Consider the following 18,689-nt stretch of genomic DNA (forward strand, 5'->3'; position numbering starts at 1 on the left):
AAAAGAGATTTAAATTACTTGAGGTTCTACAGTAGTTTTGCATAACAAAATGAAATACAATAAAGTGAAATGCAAAAAAAAAAGAAAAGAAAAGAAAAAAAAGAAAAAAAAATGTAGTAATTAAAAACGAACAATAGATTTTATCACTCAAGAAGTAACTTTGCCTTAACTGTTGGTATTCATGGAAACTAAAAAAATCTGAAACGTCACCAGTCTTGGGGTTTTGTCGTCTTTTATACTTTTCTTCAGAAAACACTGAATTTTAACTAGTTTTCCAGCTTTTTTTTACCCCAAGACAATTTTTGCGCTTTGTCCATATACTTTCGCTACAATATGCTACAAGTACCCCACATTTTCCCTAAAAAAAGACAAAAAAAACCCCACATTTCTTTTTTAAAAAAACCCCAGCTTTAGTTTTTTTTTTGGGGGGGGGTATTTAAAAACCCCCAAAAAACCCTGGATCAGTGGGCTTTTTAAAAACAACCCGGGTTTTTGCTAACCCTGATTTTTATTTATATATCGATCCATCTTTTCCCCCATTTCTCCCATTCTGCAATTATTTTCTTTGGAAAATAATTGCAGAATTTTTGTTCTAATATTAACCACTGGAGCACTCTTTTTCCAAATGAGCGATTTATCCATCTGTTTCTATGTATCTATTTTGATATAATATATATACACTATATGACCAAAAGTATTGGGATACTTTTAAAAATTCACATTTTTACTGATTTCTAGAGAAATAAAAGACAAATTGCTCTGTAATTTTTTTCACAAAAAAGGTATACTCTAGTCGCCATTTTCCAACAAAAATTAAGTCTACTTTTCAGTTAGGGGGCGAACAAAAAATTGAGGAAGCAAAAAAGGTTTTTGATCATATTTCATTGTAAATAGCTGGGAATAAACAATAAATTTCAGAATTGTTTAAAATCTATCAAAAAGTTGTTTTTATTTCGTGAAAGTATCCCTTATACCAACGGAAATATACGCATTTCTTTCAAAAACGGAAATTTTTTTAGAAGGTTTTCGGCTCATATCACGCAGAGTTTTTCGTCAAACGTTGCTAAACTTTCAGAATATTTGACAGCATGTTAAAGAAATATAATAATAAAATTTGAAGTTAAAATATTAAAATGTTAATAAAATATGAACGTTTAAAGCAATTAATTTTTCACTGCGCATGCGCGAAAGTTAGCAATTTATAACGTTTATAATCCAAAGCTCAAATTTATCCTACAACGAATAAAAAATTTCACCTCAATATCTTTAAAATTAAAAATGTTACTAGCGATCTAAAAGCCGAATTTCTATAATTCTTTGATACGCAACGAATGGTAAGGGGTCGTTCGCAAACTGGCAACACTTTCCTGCTATCGTTGCAGAGTGATTCATGATAAGAACGGATTATTTGCGAACGATCCTTCACGATTTGTCGTCTAGCCAAGAATTATTAAAATTCGACTCATTAGATAGCTAATGCCTTTTCAGAATTTAAAGATATCAAGGTGGAATTTTTTATGAGGTGTAGGATATATCTGGGCTTCTGATTTTGAAGGTTATAAATTGGTATCTTTCGCACATGCGCAGGGAAAAATTGATTTCTTTAAACATTTATATTTCATTAAATTTTCAATATTTTAACTTCAAATTTTATTATGTTTCTCTAATATGCTGTCAAATATTCTGAAAATTTAGTAACGTTTGACGAAAAATTCTGCGAGATATGAGCCGAAAACCTTTTAAAAAAATTTGCATTTTTGAAAGAAATGCTTCTATCTTCCTGGGTATAAGAGATACTTTCACGAAAATATAAAAATATATTCTAGGTAGGTTTTTAACTTGTTTCTGATATTTATAACTCTTATTCCCAGCTATTTACAGTGAAAAATGATCAAAAACCGTTTTTTGTTTCCTCAATTTGTTGTTCGTCCCCTAAATGAATAGTAGACTTAATTTTTATTGGAAAATGGCTGCTGGAGTAGAACTTTTTACGTAAAAAAAATTACAGAGCAATTGGTCTTTTTTTTTCCTCGAGAAACCCGTAAAAATGTGAATTTTTGAAACTGTACTAATACTTTTGGTCATATACAGTGTATACACATGTCCATCTTTCTATTGCTATCAATCACTGTCTATATAAGTCTATTTATCTTTCTATGTATTTATATTCATCTATTCTATGTCTGTCTATCTATCTGCATGGGTGTAAAAATAAAGGAAACCCTTCTACCAAGAAAAATTTTTCGTTACTCCACTGGACATACATGTAGCGCATCATTGCAGATTTTTAATAAAAAGGCTATTTTTGCAAGCAATTCTTTATAAGTTTTCTAACCAAAGCCCCTCAAATTGACCCGCAGGTCCAAAGGCAAAAAAAAAAAAAAAAAAAAAAAAAAAAGATCAGGAAATGTGTGGAAGTCAATTGATGTGCCAGTAAGCGGCTTTTATGCGATGTTTTAGGCTGCCCCAACTTGGTGTCGTTGATTTAAAAATAAAAAAATAAATAAAAAATTTAAAAAATTGATTTTTTTACATGTTTTAAAAAATGATTTTTTTAACCCTATTTACATTGTTTTGTCACTATTAATCTTAATTACTGTATACTCTGAAAAAATCGATAACTAACGTTAAATTTGAAAAAATGCTATACATACGACAAGTAAGACACCCTGAGGAAAATAGGCTATAAGTTGCTAATATGAAAATCTGAAAATAAGTAGTGCAAATTATAGGGGAAACAGTAAACAATTTTTGATTGTTATTGAAAGTCATAATGAGTTCCACTTCTTAGTGAAGTTAAGGAAAATTTATGCATGAAAATTGCCATATGATTCAAACTTTATTTTATTCAAAATCTCTCTTTTTCTCGGTACATCCCTTTTGCATCTTGCTGCGCTATAATTTGATACTTGAAGTATTTTTAGGTGCTTAAAAGTATAAAAATGTTTCAATTGAAGCTTTAAAAACCCATCTTTATTATATAATTATAGTCACTCTTTAATATTGATGAAGGTTTTGTATTTATAATGATGTTTGATGGTCATTTAAAGAAACACTATTTAGTTTATCTTTGTTAAACTTGGAAATCATATTTGAAAGGTTCTTCAAACTCTTTTATGAAACTTGAAGTTTATGTGAGGATTTCGTAAAGAAAAACAGGAAGTATTTAATTAAGGCTAGTTTTTCATAAAACCTTTGACCATAAATTGCTTTTTAATTTTTTTGTAGTGGCAATGAAATGGTTTACTTTTTCCTGCTTTGTGGTTTTTTTTTTTTTTTTTTGCATTTTTGACCCCTGAAAAAAGGTGCCAAAACAAAGATTTCATAACTCAAGCTGTAGGTTACTTTTTATAATTTTCGTACTTACTTGTAATTGTAAACTAATTATTGAACTATTTTGTTGTTCATTTAGCTTAGTTCAAAAACATTTTAGCAATAGCATTGATTATTTCCTTTATGTAGCTATTGGTTTATTATTATTACGTTTTAAGACAAATGTTGTGAATTTAGAAAAGTAAATAAACTTTCCCCGTTTAATCAAATACCCCGCTTTTTCGAATAATATTTCTATCGAATTCGATAGCGATATCGAATAATATCGCTATCGAATAATTTTCGATTAAGCGGGGCTGACTATCTCGAAAACTCATTTCTGCAGATACTGCCGTTTACCTGCTCATGGCAGTAAATTAAGCTATAGTGCATGAAGTAGAAGAAATACCAAAGATTATTGAAGAAACAGCAGAATAAAAAATATCTAATTATGTAAGATTTTTTTTATTTTAATTAATTTCAATTAATTATTGTTTTGCTCTTTTTCTTTTGCTTTTAAAAGAAAGACCTCTTGTATGTCTTCATCCCAGTTTTTTTAGATTAGTTTTCTGTTTGGGAGAGAAAAAACTCAATAAACTTTTGCAATTTTATTGATAGCTCGTAAAAGAATATATATATTGCTTAAATAACCTTAACCTGAAATCAGATTTCTCCAGATCTTCTTCTAAAGAAGATCGATTCCTTCCGACATCTTCTTTTTTAATCTTTATCGACCTTCTAACGCGATAATAGATGTCAAACGAAATCGAAAACGTGAATTATTTCCATCATCCACGCATCATTCCACTTTCCCCACATGGCAACGCCGGCGGCAGATGATATATTTCATGTAATGCAACGGGCCACAGAATTAACTCGGCGAAGATCTAAGTAAGGGTGCTCTTATTCGTGTCCCAGAAACAGAGCAGGGGTCAGGTCATTCAGAAGGCGTGGTTTTTGCCCCGGGCCTATCTTGAACTGATATAAAATGTTAAATGATTCGAAAGCCCTAATTATTTGTTCGTTGCATGTTGATATTTTTCGAGTTGCAATCAAGAGCTGAAAATGAAAGTTGTGGTATGGTTTTAAATCTTTCTAAAATTCGACTTTATTTTTCAACTGTTCTTTCATTCACCACTTTTTAAAAAAATATTTTTGCCGTTATTTTAATTGTTCGCCGTTTTAAAATACACATTTAAACTGCTTTAATTATTTTGTCTCGTTATTATACAATTTTTATGTAGGACCAATTTTAATAACAAAACTATAGATATACTTTTCCGTCTTGATCTTCTACAAAAGTTTTAATAATTAAAAATTCCTAATTTCTCTTCATTGTACACTTTTTATGTTGAACAAGTTTTGATTAAAAAATGTGTTCCTCTGGTCCTTGAACTCCTATAAACTGTTAAATCTTCCGAAAGCTTAATTATTCGTTCTTTGCATGTTGATATTTTATATGTCATCAAGGAATGAAATTTAAAGTTGTACAACGTTTTCAATTATTTCCAATATTTGATTTTACTTTTCAATTCTATTTTCATGGGCTAATTTGTTTTTATTTTTACGTTTTTCAGTTATTTTAACTCTTGAACTGTAAATATCTTGTGGCAGCATTTTATTGGTGAATCGATACTTTCTGATTTCTTTTTTTGCAAATATTTATTCGTATACAAGAAAAGTTAAGGGTGATAAAAAAAAGTTTACATCTATAAAAAAAGCTGATGCTGTAAAATACTGGCAAGAACTCTTTTATGTTTCGTGTTCTTTAATGACAAAAATGAAAATAAAATTAATGTACACACTTATTTGGTTAACATTGTCTTCAATTTTTCCTTTCTTTGTTAGAAGAACGCTAATTTTCTGCTCTGGTGATTTAGATTTAATTTGATAAATGGTCTTACTCATTCTTCCTTGTTCCAATAGTGTTGTCCAAAAGTAAAAATACCAAATAATTACAGAAAATCTATTGACGATATGTGCGACATTTTGTACCAACTGAGGTTAATAGGGAAAATCAACGGGACATTTAAGTTTTAGTTTCTGTTCTGTAAACTTCATAATATGTTTCTACTTGCTAAGTGCTGTAATTAATTATTTACACCTATATTTTTAGTATATTTTAATTTAACTATATTTTTAGCATATTTTAGGTCTTTTTCAGAGTAACAGATGTATTATTTTAAACTGAACAAATATTTCAAAATAACAATTCATACAGGTATATCAGGTATAAAACTACCCTATTTGTATTAGTAATGCATGTGAATACCAAGGGCTCACGCCAGTTCTTAAACCACTTAAGTTTCAACCAAAAGCCGAAATGTTTATTTAAATCAGCTTCAAACAAAATGTTAACTTCTCTTATTATTTAACTTGATACTGATGTATTTTAATAGTCTATGCTGCTCAAGGGGGCGTTTCCGAAATTTTAAAAATATTTTTTTTCTGAAAGAGCATGCTTAAAAACACAGATCTGACCATTTAAAAAATAATTTGACTAATTTTAATATTGAAAAAAAAAATAATCGGTGCGCTTTCGTTTTTTACTTTTCTGCCGACAATGATGAAACTCCATTCTCTGATGCCATCCATAGAGGACAAAATTTAATTTGCTTCTTTACTCACATGTGTTCGCAACGATATGGTTGATATCAAGAGTAAAGGGCAATTATTTAATTCGCATCTTGATTATCATAACGAGGAAACGCGGTAGACAGATGCGCGAAAGTACATCATTTCTGACATCATAAAAACCACGCCTTGTTTTCAAAATCAAACATTAAAAAATATATATATAATTAAAAATTAACCGTTGGAAAATGAAAGTTTTTTTTCTCGCTCCATGTTTTTTTTTTTTTTTGCTTATTCTATTAATTTCAGTTTAAAAGTAGTCCTTTTGACTGATGAGAACAACCCCATTATTCATTGATGTATGTTTACAATATGGCACATAGTACTAAAACTAGTGCAAGTGTTCAAAAGAATTTGTATCTCCATCAGAACCTACTCTAACCCTGAACACTTTTTCAGATCATTTGCCTTCTCATTGCGGCAGCATCTGCTTCCGTTTATGAACTGCCCGTGACAAAAGCTATTGTTCTAAATAGTGACCTGTTGCACTATGACGTGTTGCCGTCCAAGAGCTACGTCGTGTATCCATCAAAGCACTACGTTGCCTCCAAGCATTACCTTCCAACCAAACATCTGGTGACGTTGCAAAGTCTAGTTCATCCTGCACTTTCCAGTTATCACTATCCTGCTAAGAAGTACACTGTGCACTATCCTAGTGGTTTGTACCATGGACCTCATGGTGTTGGTGTTTATGATCCAAAATTTCACGACGCACTAGAACAAGCATACTACAGAGGATAAGTTGGTAAGTTTTTGTATTTTTTAAAGTTCAAACTGTGAGTAGACAAATTTATTTAATTTGGTGTTTTGTCATTTTGTCTGTATGAGCAAGAATAGGTACAAGGGTGAAGACACTAGTGAATAAAATTAGACTCAAAATTTTTTGATTTTGTTTTAACTGTAATTTCATTCAGTTTGATTTATCTTCATTAAAATACAGACGAAACGACAGTCCTGAATTTATTATAGCTTATGCATTAAATGACAAAATAACTGCATAATTAAAAAAATTTGCAACTTTAGTATTTCATCATTTTATGAAACTTGGAGAAACTCAAAGCTCGACGGGATTTCGAAAAGTAAAATAACAAGCCCATGCAGATAAAAATTTATTCAGGAATTACAAAAATGTATAAAAGGCAAGAGACAAAGGTACAGATAACTGCTGTACATAGTCATCATGCGTAAGGAGGCTTTTGTTCCAGCGGTACGCCAAACCATCAAATCCGGCATGGTAGAAATTATTGTCAAGTTTGTGGAGCCACGTCAAGACCGCTTGCTGAGTCGCGGAATCTGTTTTGATATAATGACCTCCCAAGCGTTTATGTAAAGACCTGAAGGAGAAAGAAATCTCTTGGTGCGAAGTCGGGAGTGTAAAGAGGGTGGTTCAATACTTTCCACCGAAAACGTTGTTACTGTGACCGTATGCAGTTAGGCATTGTCGTGCAACAACAAAACGCCTGTTGTGAGTAATTCTGGTCGTTGGCGGAAAAAACCTTTTCGCGCATCTTATTTCATTGGCAGATCATGTTTACGTCAACGCAGCCATCTTGTAAGTGAAATGTCGTCCTGTCATTGGACACCCAGCTCCATTCGCCGGCACCGTTGAAAAGCTCTCATCATCTTCGTTATCTTCGTCGTGAATATGATTCATACACCACCACCCCCGAGAGCCCCCTGTTCCTGTTACTTGTCGTGACTCACCCAGATGGGAAATGTGATTCATTCCTCATAGTAGTGTTGAAAATAGTAGGTGTAAAATGATCCTTTATTAGATCGTGTGGATAAAATTGCATACTTGACTGAAATGAGCCTCATTTACCTGCAATGTTGAATATGACGTATTTCAACACAAATAGACATTTGGACACGGGCCTGTACTTCCTGCTGAAAATTGTACAATATGGCAGGTGACTCGCTTGCGAAAGCATACGTAATACAGTTTCAACGTTCCTACAATGCTGATTGGTGGAGGGATTACATATACACTAGCTGTGTGATGTATTCTTATGCAAAAGAGTCTAAGGAATCAGATCTGGTGAATATGGAAGCCATTCTACGAGTACGTAACCATCTAGCTGGAATCTGTTGTACGCCTATTATTTTTCATTTTTCTGTGCTAAAAATCTCTTTTTTTTAGCTTACTTTCCCGGTAAAAGTTAAAGAAGATAAAAGCATAAAAGAAAACTTAATGATTTTTCAAAATATCGCTAAGAAAAAAAAAATAAGAGGTCAAAAAGTAAAATAAATATTGAAAAATTAAAAATTGGAAAGTAGGGTATTCAGATCAGGAAAATGTGTCTGTTGGTCTGTCGCCCCCCCCCCCAATAAATTTTAAATAAATAATCCAATTCGAACAAACTTTTTTGGGCGAGGACACCGAAGTCCAACATTTCACTTTTTGATTTAAAAAGTTTTTCTTTCAGTTTTTTGTTAAGTTTTTTTTTTTTTTTTCAAAAAAAAAAAAAAAAAAACTTCGCTCCTACGATGAAATTTTAGGTAAATACAAATCCCGTACACAACGCGAATTTGCTTCAAACAAACTTTCTAGGAAAAAGCTCTTGATGAAGAACGAGTTTAGAAAATATCTTTTTGATTTGATTAGTTTTCTGTTCAATTTTGAACAGTTCAAATCCCTTAACATTAACGCCTACGGTGAAACTAAAAGTCAATGTAGATCCCTTAGTTAAAGGTGGATTTGTTTCACACAAACTTGTCTGGATATAGCTCTTTATGACCAACTCCCGACTCCGACTTTTAGAATTTTAGGGCAGTCGACTCCGATTCATGTATCGCTAAGTTAGTCGGACTCCGACTATGACTCCGTAGCTTTGGCAAAAATTTAGATACGGATTGAAAATGACCGACTCCGACTTCGATTGCGCAAACATTAGCAGAATTTCTGACTTTGAGAGAAAGTGGCCGATTCAGAATTTGAATCATTGAATTTGAAACCTTCGACTTCCGACTCTGACTCCTTTACTCCAAATACCATAAAATCAGATCAACTCCGACTCCGGAGCCCTGGTTTTTACTGTGAAATGATTATTATTGGTATGATTTGTTTTTATTTTCACCCCGAAGTTTTAATTTAGGCATTCTGTTTTTGGCAGTGGCTCATGAAGGGAGCATAAGTTTTTTTTCTCTTTTTTTTTTTTTTTTTGTGTGTTGAAGAAAATTATTTTTTTGAGTTTACATTTATTTTTTTTACTTATATTTATTCATTTTTTAAAATTATCTTTTGTCAATGGGAGTTAAAAAACAAAAGATTTTTTTATATAATGTATTTATTTCAATACTACTATTTTTAACTTTTTTTAAGCGATAAAAGATTTTTTTTTAATTCAAAAAAAAAAAAAAAAAAATAGCTGCTTTGTTTAAAACGTGCTAATACTTTATTTGTTAGTTTATTTTTTTCTTACGTATCTATTTCTTTAATGAGCGAGGGTTATTTTGTTTCTAGAAATCAGCTTAAAATATTAAAGAGTTATGTTTGACATAATTCGCAATCTCGGCTAATTTAAAGAATTTCGATTAGATTCTTGAGAGTCGATGCTGGTATTCAGGAAAGAAGGCTCGTTTAGTTCTGGTCGGAACTTCTTGTTTTATTTGAAGATGCTAAACAACTTTGTGGATGCCTTTTTTCATGCATCTCGTACCATTTCTGAGATAACGACGCTAACTCCGAGTTTTTCCACCAGGTAGCGCTGTAGGTGGCTTTATTGCGAAGCTCATGGCAACTTAGCTATACCTATACCCAACTTTTATGACGATAGTTCTTGCCGTTCAGAAATTTTTGGGATGGCAACAGACTTTGGCGGGCACACTGTATATATAAACTTCAGGTTTTCTGCAAGTTTCAGAAAAATCTTAGTTGTTCAAGTTGAGAAGAATTTTTTTCTCTTTTTGAGTAGAAATCTTTATGGGTGATAAAGTTGAAACCTTTATAGCCTTCTTGGAAATATGATATGTGTTTCTGAAAATTAAAGTTTATAGATGGATTATTTATTTTCTTGCGAAAGGAATGGAGTTTTTTCCGAAATTTTAAAAGTATTTTTTTTTGTAAGAGCATGCTTAAAAACAGGATTTAACCATGTTTTAAATAATTTGACAAAGTTTAGTATATTTTAACAATTATTTAAATCGGTAAGCAGATTTATTTTTTACGCTTCTGCACATGACATCACAAGTGATGAAATGTGGCATTAGCGCAACGCAAAATATTTAATTCGCTTCTTTACTCACATGTAATGGCAACGATATGGTTGATAGCAAGTGTAGAGCGCTGCAATATTTAATTCGCTACTGAATTATCATTTGCTGGAAACGCGGTGGACAGCAAGCGTAAGCATCTGTGCGTCAATGGAGATACCCCAAAGTACATCGTTTGAGACGTCATAAGCCCATGCCTTATTTTCAACATTGGACGTTTAAAAAAAAAAAAATGAAAATTAAGAGTTGGGAAAATGAAAGTTTTTTCTCGCTTTATTTTGTTTTATTTATTTATTTATTTTTTTTTTTGCTTATTCTATCAATTTCAATGTCTAAAAGTAGTACTTTTGACTGAAGAAAGCAACCCCGTTATTCATTTTGCCTCCTTTTCTTTTTTGTCTCTCAGTTACATCTGTCACTTCGTTTTCCTTTTGATATTTGGGAACATTATTATTATTGTGTTTCTATTTCTTTTTATAATTTACTAAAGCATTACAAATAAACTGAAATGGAAAGATAATGCTTAATTTCATCAGTCAGTAACTTTTAAGCCTTATGAACACATAAATATAGAATAATTTAAACTCATTTTATGTTGTGCCCATTCTTTAAAATATATATATATATATATTTTGTGTGATTTAATTTGTTGTCTATTTGTTTGAGTTATGCACTCAATTTAGAGCGACAGAAGGTAGTTGAAAAAATAACTAATGCAAAATTACATCAAAGGGAGTTCAAAAATTTGATCTCATATAAAGATATTCCAAAAATAAATACATCTTTTTAGTTTACCAGAATTACTCGCATGCTTTGCTGATAAAGACAATTGATCTCAGAGTAGTTCAAATTTAGATATCGTATTGTTTTCTTGTAGAACAAGAATCTATAATGTCTTAGCTAATATAAACTGATTTGGTTATAAGTTAATGTAAAAGTCAGCTGTTCAATGGAAAAGAACAGTTTGTGTTTCAAAGGTTGACTACGAGATAGACAACCCAACGGCTATGAACTCTTCACAGAATTGACAATTTCAAAAATTTATGTGCTTCTTTTTTTTCTCTCTCTCTCTTTTAATAAGTAAAGTAAACACGCCAGTAGTGACCAGGCCACTTCAAGGTTTAAAACACACTAGTAGTAGCCACAGTGAAGTATATTTTTACTTTCTTCTATATATATAATATATAGAAGAAAGTATTGGATTCGTGCAAATTTTCGAATTTCGAAGGATTCGAACGTTTTGAGGTGTGCTGAGTCCATTTCGACTATTTTTGGAAAATGTCTGTCTGTCTGTGTGTGTGTGTGTCACGTCTGTGTGTGACCAGTTTTTTGTGGCCGCTCTACAGCAAAAACTACCGCATGAAATCGAACGAAATTTGGTACACATATGTGCCCCCATATGACCTTGTGCCCATTGGTTTTTGGCGCAAATTCCTCCAAGAGGGGTGGAGCAATGGGACGTTTTTTGAGTTACGCGTGCTTGCTATTCCTCAGGAAATAACTGGCGGAATTAAACAAAATTTGGTCCATATGTTGCCAGTAACAGGAACAGGTGCTGATTCAATTGTGAGTGCCCTATCTCAAGAAGTAATGCTACGTTCTGGTTGAAATTTGGAATATATGGGAATTCATATGTAAACAGGTTTTGGTTCAATTTTGACGCCAATTGCTCCAAGAGGTGTTGATTTTTTTTTTTTTTTTTTTTTTTGTGAATAAAAATAGCTTTATCAATGCAACAATAAGAAAGATAAATCGTAATAGATTGTCGTCTGCGTATTTCTCGTCATTTTAATTGTATGGAAATAATCGGAAATATTATCTCAATGATTTAAAATTTTTAACTGTTGCCATCTTATGTTTGTTAACAAATAAAATATTTGTAATTAATTCAAGCAAGGCTTTTAAAATAACTTTCAATTTTCGCTCTTTGCTTTGCTTTTGCAATAATTCAGACATTGGGATGGTCATCAAGTTTTTGCATGTGTAATTTTGTTTTTGTTGGGAATATTGCTTCCTCGTCAAGCATGGGGAGGGATCAGAAAAAAAAGAAAAATATAGAAAAAAGTTTCGTGATGGCCATAACATACTAGTTTAACTGTTGGTCTACAATATTAATTACCTCTCTTAAAACTCAATGAGCGTACAACTCTTCCTTAATCGTCCCATTTTCTAAAAATGCCAGAATTGCAATTTTTTATCCATTTTCCCCAAACCTTAAATTTAATTTCGTAGTGGCTACTCCAAAATCTGAAAATTTCAGTAGCGGTCATCTGACATACTTCCATCCGAAAAATTTAAAATACTTCCTTAAAATTCAAATAACTGATGAATAAAATTGATTAAATATGATAGTTACATTAAGTACCTACCAAATATATTAATCTCATTATTATTGTTGATTTCTTTCTTCAAAGTATATAAGTAAACTTGAAATGGCCACTACTGAGGCATCGGCCACTACTGGTGTTTTACTTTGTATTCGTTATAAGTATTTTCGAATTTTTTTGTTATTTTGTTCTCGGAAATAACAGTTTGCATTGCTATTTTGTCCTTACAATTGTTTTTCTTTTTTTCAGGTTGACTTAAAGTTCTGAAGATAAACATCAACATCATTATTAAAGTACATACGATGAATGCATTATTTTTGTAAATAAAATTCACTAATAAAATATTCTTTTTCGTTCCTGAAGAACGTTTGTCTTTATAGAATGTTACACGCCTCTCCTATGTCTATATAATTGTAGATTTTCTTCATACAGTGAAACCTGTGTATAACAATACTGTCTATAACGATGACCTGTCTATTACGATATTTTTTTAGGTCCCAACAATATCATTGTAGACAGTTTTTACTGTATATCAGTATTATATTCATGTTCAAACATACTTGTTAACAAATATTACTTTGTGAACAAATATTGCTTTTACGACAAACTGATGTTGTATGCACAATTAGTCACATTTTATTATCTATCTTTGACAGCTGTGCCATGTCACTCATGTTTTAATATTGCAACATAATTTGCAGAACTTTAATTTTATTCAATATAAAAACAAAAACTGTTGAATTTGTGAACTTCTGAAACGATGGTGACGGCGAAAAAAATTTATTTCGAGGAAAAGTCGGGGATTTTCTGCAAGAGTAATTAATTAGCTATCATGGTACCTTCATGCGAAAAATCATCCTAAATAGAGCTGATGAGTTAAGTAACCCCTCGTTATATCGCTAATTTGGATTTATGACACTTTTCATGTCTCCCGAAAAATTATTTTAGAAAATGTTACTTTGTGTTTGACGCCGTAGAAGCCTGTACCTCAGAAAAGTTATTTCTTTTTCTTCAACTAGTTAAAACAACTGGAATGCTTTCCTTCTATCTGAATTCGTTGCAGTTTAAGCTAAAACTTACGATTCATATTCCAACACGATTCGTATTCAAATATTTAATTTTTTGAAAAAAACAATTGGAAAGATAATTTTTTATTACTTTAATTGAGAAAATTGTCCTAGTATGATAAAGATTTTGTAGGTTGCATGTGTCATTAATTTGTACGTTAACTAAATCGTTCGTTTTAATGTCTTCGGTTATATCGCTTTTTCAGATAGGGGAGGGTGGCCCAAAGCGGGTAGGCCTAAGTATGCTCCCCCCCCCAATGGTGTGTAAGCGGCGATGCATACGTATGTCGTGTTTTACATGAACACCCCCGAGTTTTAATCAGTCCCAACGAAGCAACAGTAAAGCGCCATGAAGCAACCAGGCGTAAAATTTAAAAAATGATACATTCCTATAAAAAAATTAAGTTTTGTAACGTGATTAGTTGAAGACCAGCTTATTTCTTTGATAGTCAATAATATTACGTTATTCTGACACCATCCACCTACAAACTACGATTGTCATTTCGTTTTTTTTTTTTTAATTTAAGGTTATGATGATTGAAATAAAAAACGTTTTTTTTATGCAAAGCGGGTATAGGATAATCATACATTTATTTATAATTTCTCAACTCGTGTGCTGACTTAGATTTTCTATTTCAGTAGGATAAGTATAACTTTAAAAAGTTATTTTTTAGGATGGCAATCAATTAGTCTATTAGTTTAATTAGTTATTTCTTTATGTTTTATAAAAAAATGTGCTAATTTTAAATTGGATAAGTACAACTGTTATATATATTTTTTTTTATAATGGCAGGTAGCTAAGCAACTATTTTAATCATTTAGAACTTCATATTTGATTGGCGAATGTACCAAACCACAGTTAGTTAAGTTTACCCGCTTTGGGCTCCGTAGTCGGGCAAAGCGGGTTTTTCAAATGTCTGTAAAGTTTGATTTAATAAATAAATATTGGGGTTGAAATAATACAAAAGTCACTTTTTATTTTGAAGTTCAAGAACTCTGCTAGGAAATAAACCGAAATTGTTGAGATAAAATCCCAAAAAAAACTACAATTTTCGAGCGTTCTTCGAAAACCTACCCGCTTTGGGCCACCCTCCCCTATACGTATAAGCTTTTTTGTTGTATCCCGATAAGCGCGATATAACGAAATGTTACTGTATTGTCAAAACAAAAGTAACAGTTTGTCATGATAATTATGGTTTAGATGCATAGTGCCAGTTTATTGTGCGATATACAACTCACATTAACTGGAAGCACTATTATAAGTTAAGTGGAGATTATTAAAGCTTTCTGAATATGATTGCTAGATGCACGAACTCTAGAGAATTTCAGCTGCAGTATCTCATTAAATCCGATTACCATCAAAGATGTAGTATGCATGGTTATTTCATTAAAGGGAGAAGGAGGAATGACTGCTTCAGTCACAGCAACCGCGGCAGAAACTATTGTCCGAAAATCTACAACTACTAAAAAGCGAAAAGTTCTTTCTCTATCATTAAAACGTTGAAGACAATACCATAACAGAGGAAGATGTGAGGATGTTGATGATGTGGAGGATTTTGAGCTGTTAACTGATGGTGGCATAATGACGGTTGTCAGTCTCTCACAAGATAATAATTAAGTTTGGGATGTAGTTTCCTTTCTACCGCAGAAGATTGCTTCACGATTGACTCTTCATGGTGAAGAAACTAACATCAAACAAACGAAGATTCGTGCGGTTATAAAAGTATTTAGACAAAAAATAAATAAACAGGGTTATATGGGGTAAATGGAAACATGGGGTAGATGAAAACAAAAGTTATTGCCACACTTGTGGTGAATTGTCGAAAATAGATTATTAGTTAGTAAAGACTAGGCAACTCAAAGAAGAGTTCCGTGTTTTCCAAATAATCGCATAGGCGCCATCATTGATTCAAGATTATATCATGAAAAGAGAAGAATCTGAGTCGCTCTGGCTTTGGCAGGAAACAGGTAGCACAGGTGCGTAAAATTGCTGCAAAAGCTAAATATCATAAATTCGTCCCCATCCAACACTGTTAAAACTACAGGATGCATTCGGCACCTTTCAGGGGAGAAACGCTTGTTCACCAGCGGCACCCAATACGGGGCCAAAATGGCACCTCTAAATATGGTGAAAAACAGGCACCTTTTAAAAAATAGACAGTCAGAGTGAAAAAAAAAGGAACCTTCGGGGAAAGAAATGGCACTCTTACAACAGATCCTCCCCCCCCTCACCTCGTATTGTGTGCGTTTTTGAATACAGTTGTGTATTTTTTATTTATTTATTTATTTATTTATTTTTTTTTTGAGCAATCACGATTGCTTATTGTTCTCACTTGACAGTTTTGAATTCCTATTATTTTATTTTTCCACCAGCACCCTCTGCAGCATCACTGTCGACCGGCTCCTCACGATGCTGCTCCTATAGCGAAAACCGTCTCCAGGTTGAGTCCATATCCTACACACACACACATACACACAAACACTTATGCCTACATACACACACGAACGCCTGCACACACACGCGCGTACATACGCAGCACTGCATACACAACACGCACACACATACATGCATACATACACACAAACACTTATGCCTACATACGCACACGAACGCCTGCACACACACGCGCGTACATACGCAGCACTGCATACACAACACGCACACACATACATGCATACATACACTCACCCACCCACACACACGCTCATGATTGCGAAAACATAATTTGAATTCAAGATGCCAAAAATTCAAATTAATATAATTTTTTAAGTTTTGTTTCGATTTATGATATTCTATGTTTTGGACATTTTTCACCTTGAATTTGGTACTGGAAATGATTAAAATCATGAAATTACAGCATTTGATCATATTTCAGAGTTTTCAACATAGTTGAGAAGTGCTCATTGCTTTAATTCACCTGATCGTGCTCTAACTCAGTGTTTCTCAACCTCTTTTGACCCACCGGCGCGGTAAAAGCAAATGAAAAACTTTGAAGACCGGTGAAATCTTTATAGTTTTCTTAAAAATTTATAAAATAAATAATATTAATAATAATAACTCTGGGGCCGTTAAAAACATGCAATGTTTAAAATTAATAAATCAATAAATATCTACCCCTTTACTTGGTATCGAAAAATCTGTCACAAATACGTTATAAGTTAAAGACGAATAATTATTTAAATAATGTGAGAAATTATACATTTACTAAAACATGAGGCATCCCGAAAATGAAGCATAGCTGTACTTATGGATTATTTACATGTAGAGCCAAAAATATTCAGGGATACTACAGTTACGGAAAAACAAAATCGTTTCATAAACAATAATCAAGATTAACACAATAAAATGCACATGAAGTTTTTCGACACTTTAAAAACCAAAGGAAATTTCTAACGCTATCGATACATTAACCGCTAACAGGAAATGATTCTAACACTTGAATGAAAAAGCAAAAAAAAGAAAAAGAAAAAGAGCTAGACTGGAGAGAGATTTTTTTTTCACTAGCTTTCTGTTATGATCAACGAAGCACAAGAATCATTTTTATTAAGACTCTCACGTGTTGATTATTGATAACCATATTGCAGGTGTTTTTGTTTTTTTTGGTGAATAATAAAAGCTGCTTATCGAGTACTCAAGAAAATAATGAGAGATATTTTTAGTAGTGTTTTGAATGATGGAAATTTCACGATAGTAACGGTAAACTGAAGCTAAAAGGCAGTAACGGTAACTGAAAATCAATAAATGCACTTTTAAAAACTTTTAACTATGTTTGAAAGCTCTAAAAGCTACAAAGTGATCAAAAGCTGTACTTACTTGTAATTTCGGATAATTAATCCTAGAAAAGTTGTGTTTTAATCCAACAGTGTACTTCATTCAATGTGAAAGACACATAAATGCAATCATCATTTGTCCGCCATATTGAGGTGGTTGAATGTATGTCCAAAGCAAAAGCGCATGCGTAATAAATCTTTCGGCGATTGCATGCTGTTTCGGCTCCTCTGCTCTATATCCTGGCCTGCGTTGCACCTTCAGTCACCATGCCTCACCTTAGAGGGAATATATTCACTCGTCTGGAACCCCTGGTTATAACAGTGAATCATTTCCGATTTGAAGGACGTTCTAGAAAGGTGCAGACAAGCCTTTGAAACTAACCTATGCAAATTTTCAGCTTCCAAAACACAAATCATGAGGATCTAGGACACCTCAAAAAGAAAAAAGACGTGGGCTTCAAAATGGCCTCCAATGGGGCAACCGTGCTAAACATGGCAATTCGTTTTACAAGCGCTCGTCTTTGAAGCGCTGTTTTTTAATCGATCCTAGTCCTCAGCATTTAGGTCTTGAAAGCTGAAAATTTGTATAGGTGAGTTTCAAAAGCATATCTGTGTGTACACCTCTATAAAATTTCGTTCGAATCGGAGATGGTTGTGTTTAGGTCACTTGATATGGAATGATTCAGTTTTTTGACGCAACTTTTGCTACCTGTTTCCTGCCAAAGCCAGCGCGACTCAGCTTAAATAATAGCGAACCTTTCTTACCTGCTGTGATGTGCTTACGCAGAAAAAATTTGGGCCTTTATACTATGACGTAGGTCTGGCGCTCATGAGCTCTTACTAAAACATATATTCATATGTACATATATTCCACAATCCTTGCTATTTTGCATGTTCAACATTTGAATGTTTCCGTTCCTGTATTCTGTGATAAATGGAAACTTTTGAGTTTGTCATTTTTTCTACTTTTTCGGAAGATAAAGTTTTGATGTAACTTGCACTTTTGCGTGTATTTTGCATACATTTAGCGCTCAGTTTAATTTTTGAATGAATTTTCTTTTTAATTGATATCAGAATACATTTAGAAGATTCAGCGGATCGCAAGCAAATTATTGGCCACATATTGCATATTGTTGGTGTAGAACGTCTTAAGTGTATGAGCAGATTGTCTATTGCGATTTCTGTCTCCAATAACCTCGTAGTGAAAAAAATGCTTTCCATTCATCCCCAAGTCTCTGGGGGTAAATTTGAACATTATTTCATTCACTAACAAAGACGTCAAGTCAAAACTTTCATACTCAGTTAATTTAAGAGATTGCGGACTCAATGCACAAAATTTTATCCCTCCGTTCATCTAAAAGAATTT

The 18,689-nt window shown here is 32.6% G+C and overlaps 1 protein-coding gene across 1 annotated transcript in view; it reads left to right on the plus strand.

Annotated features, from left to right (window-relative positions):
- The window catches only part of LOC129217003 (uncharacterized), a 52,724-nt gene extending 39,881 nt beyond the window's left edge, over window positions 1–12,843 (plus strand). Inside the window, exons 12-13 of the mRNA XM_054851231.1 lie at window positions 6,346–6,691; window positions 12,735–12,843. The gene's annotated coding sequence lies outside the window, so the exon portion shown is untranslated. The remainder of the gene's footprint in view (window positions 1–6,345; window positions 6,692–12,734) is intronic.
- Window positions 12,844–18,689: the final 5,846 nt, after the last annotated feature.

Source organism: Uloborus diversus, chromosome 2, assembly GCF_026930045.1.
Source record: "Uloborus diversus isolate 005 chromosome 2, Udiv.v.3.1, whole genome shotgun sequence".
Taxonomy (NCBI): domain Eukaryota; kingdom Metazoa; phylum Arthropoda; class Arachnida; order Araneae; family Uloboridae; genus Uloborus; species Uloborus diversus.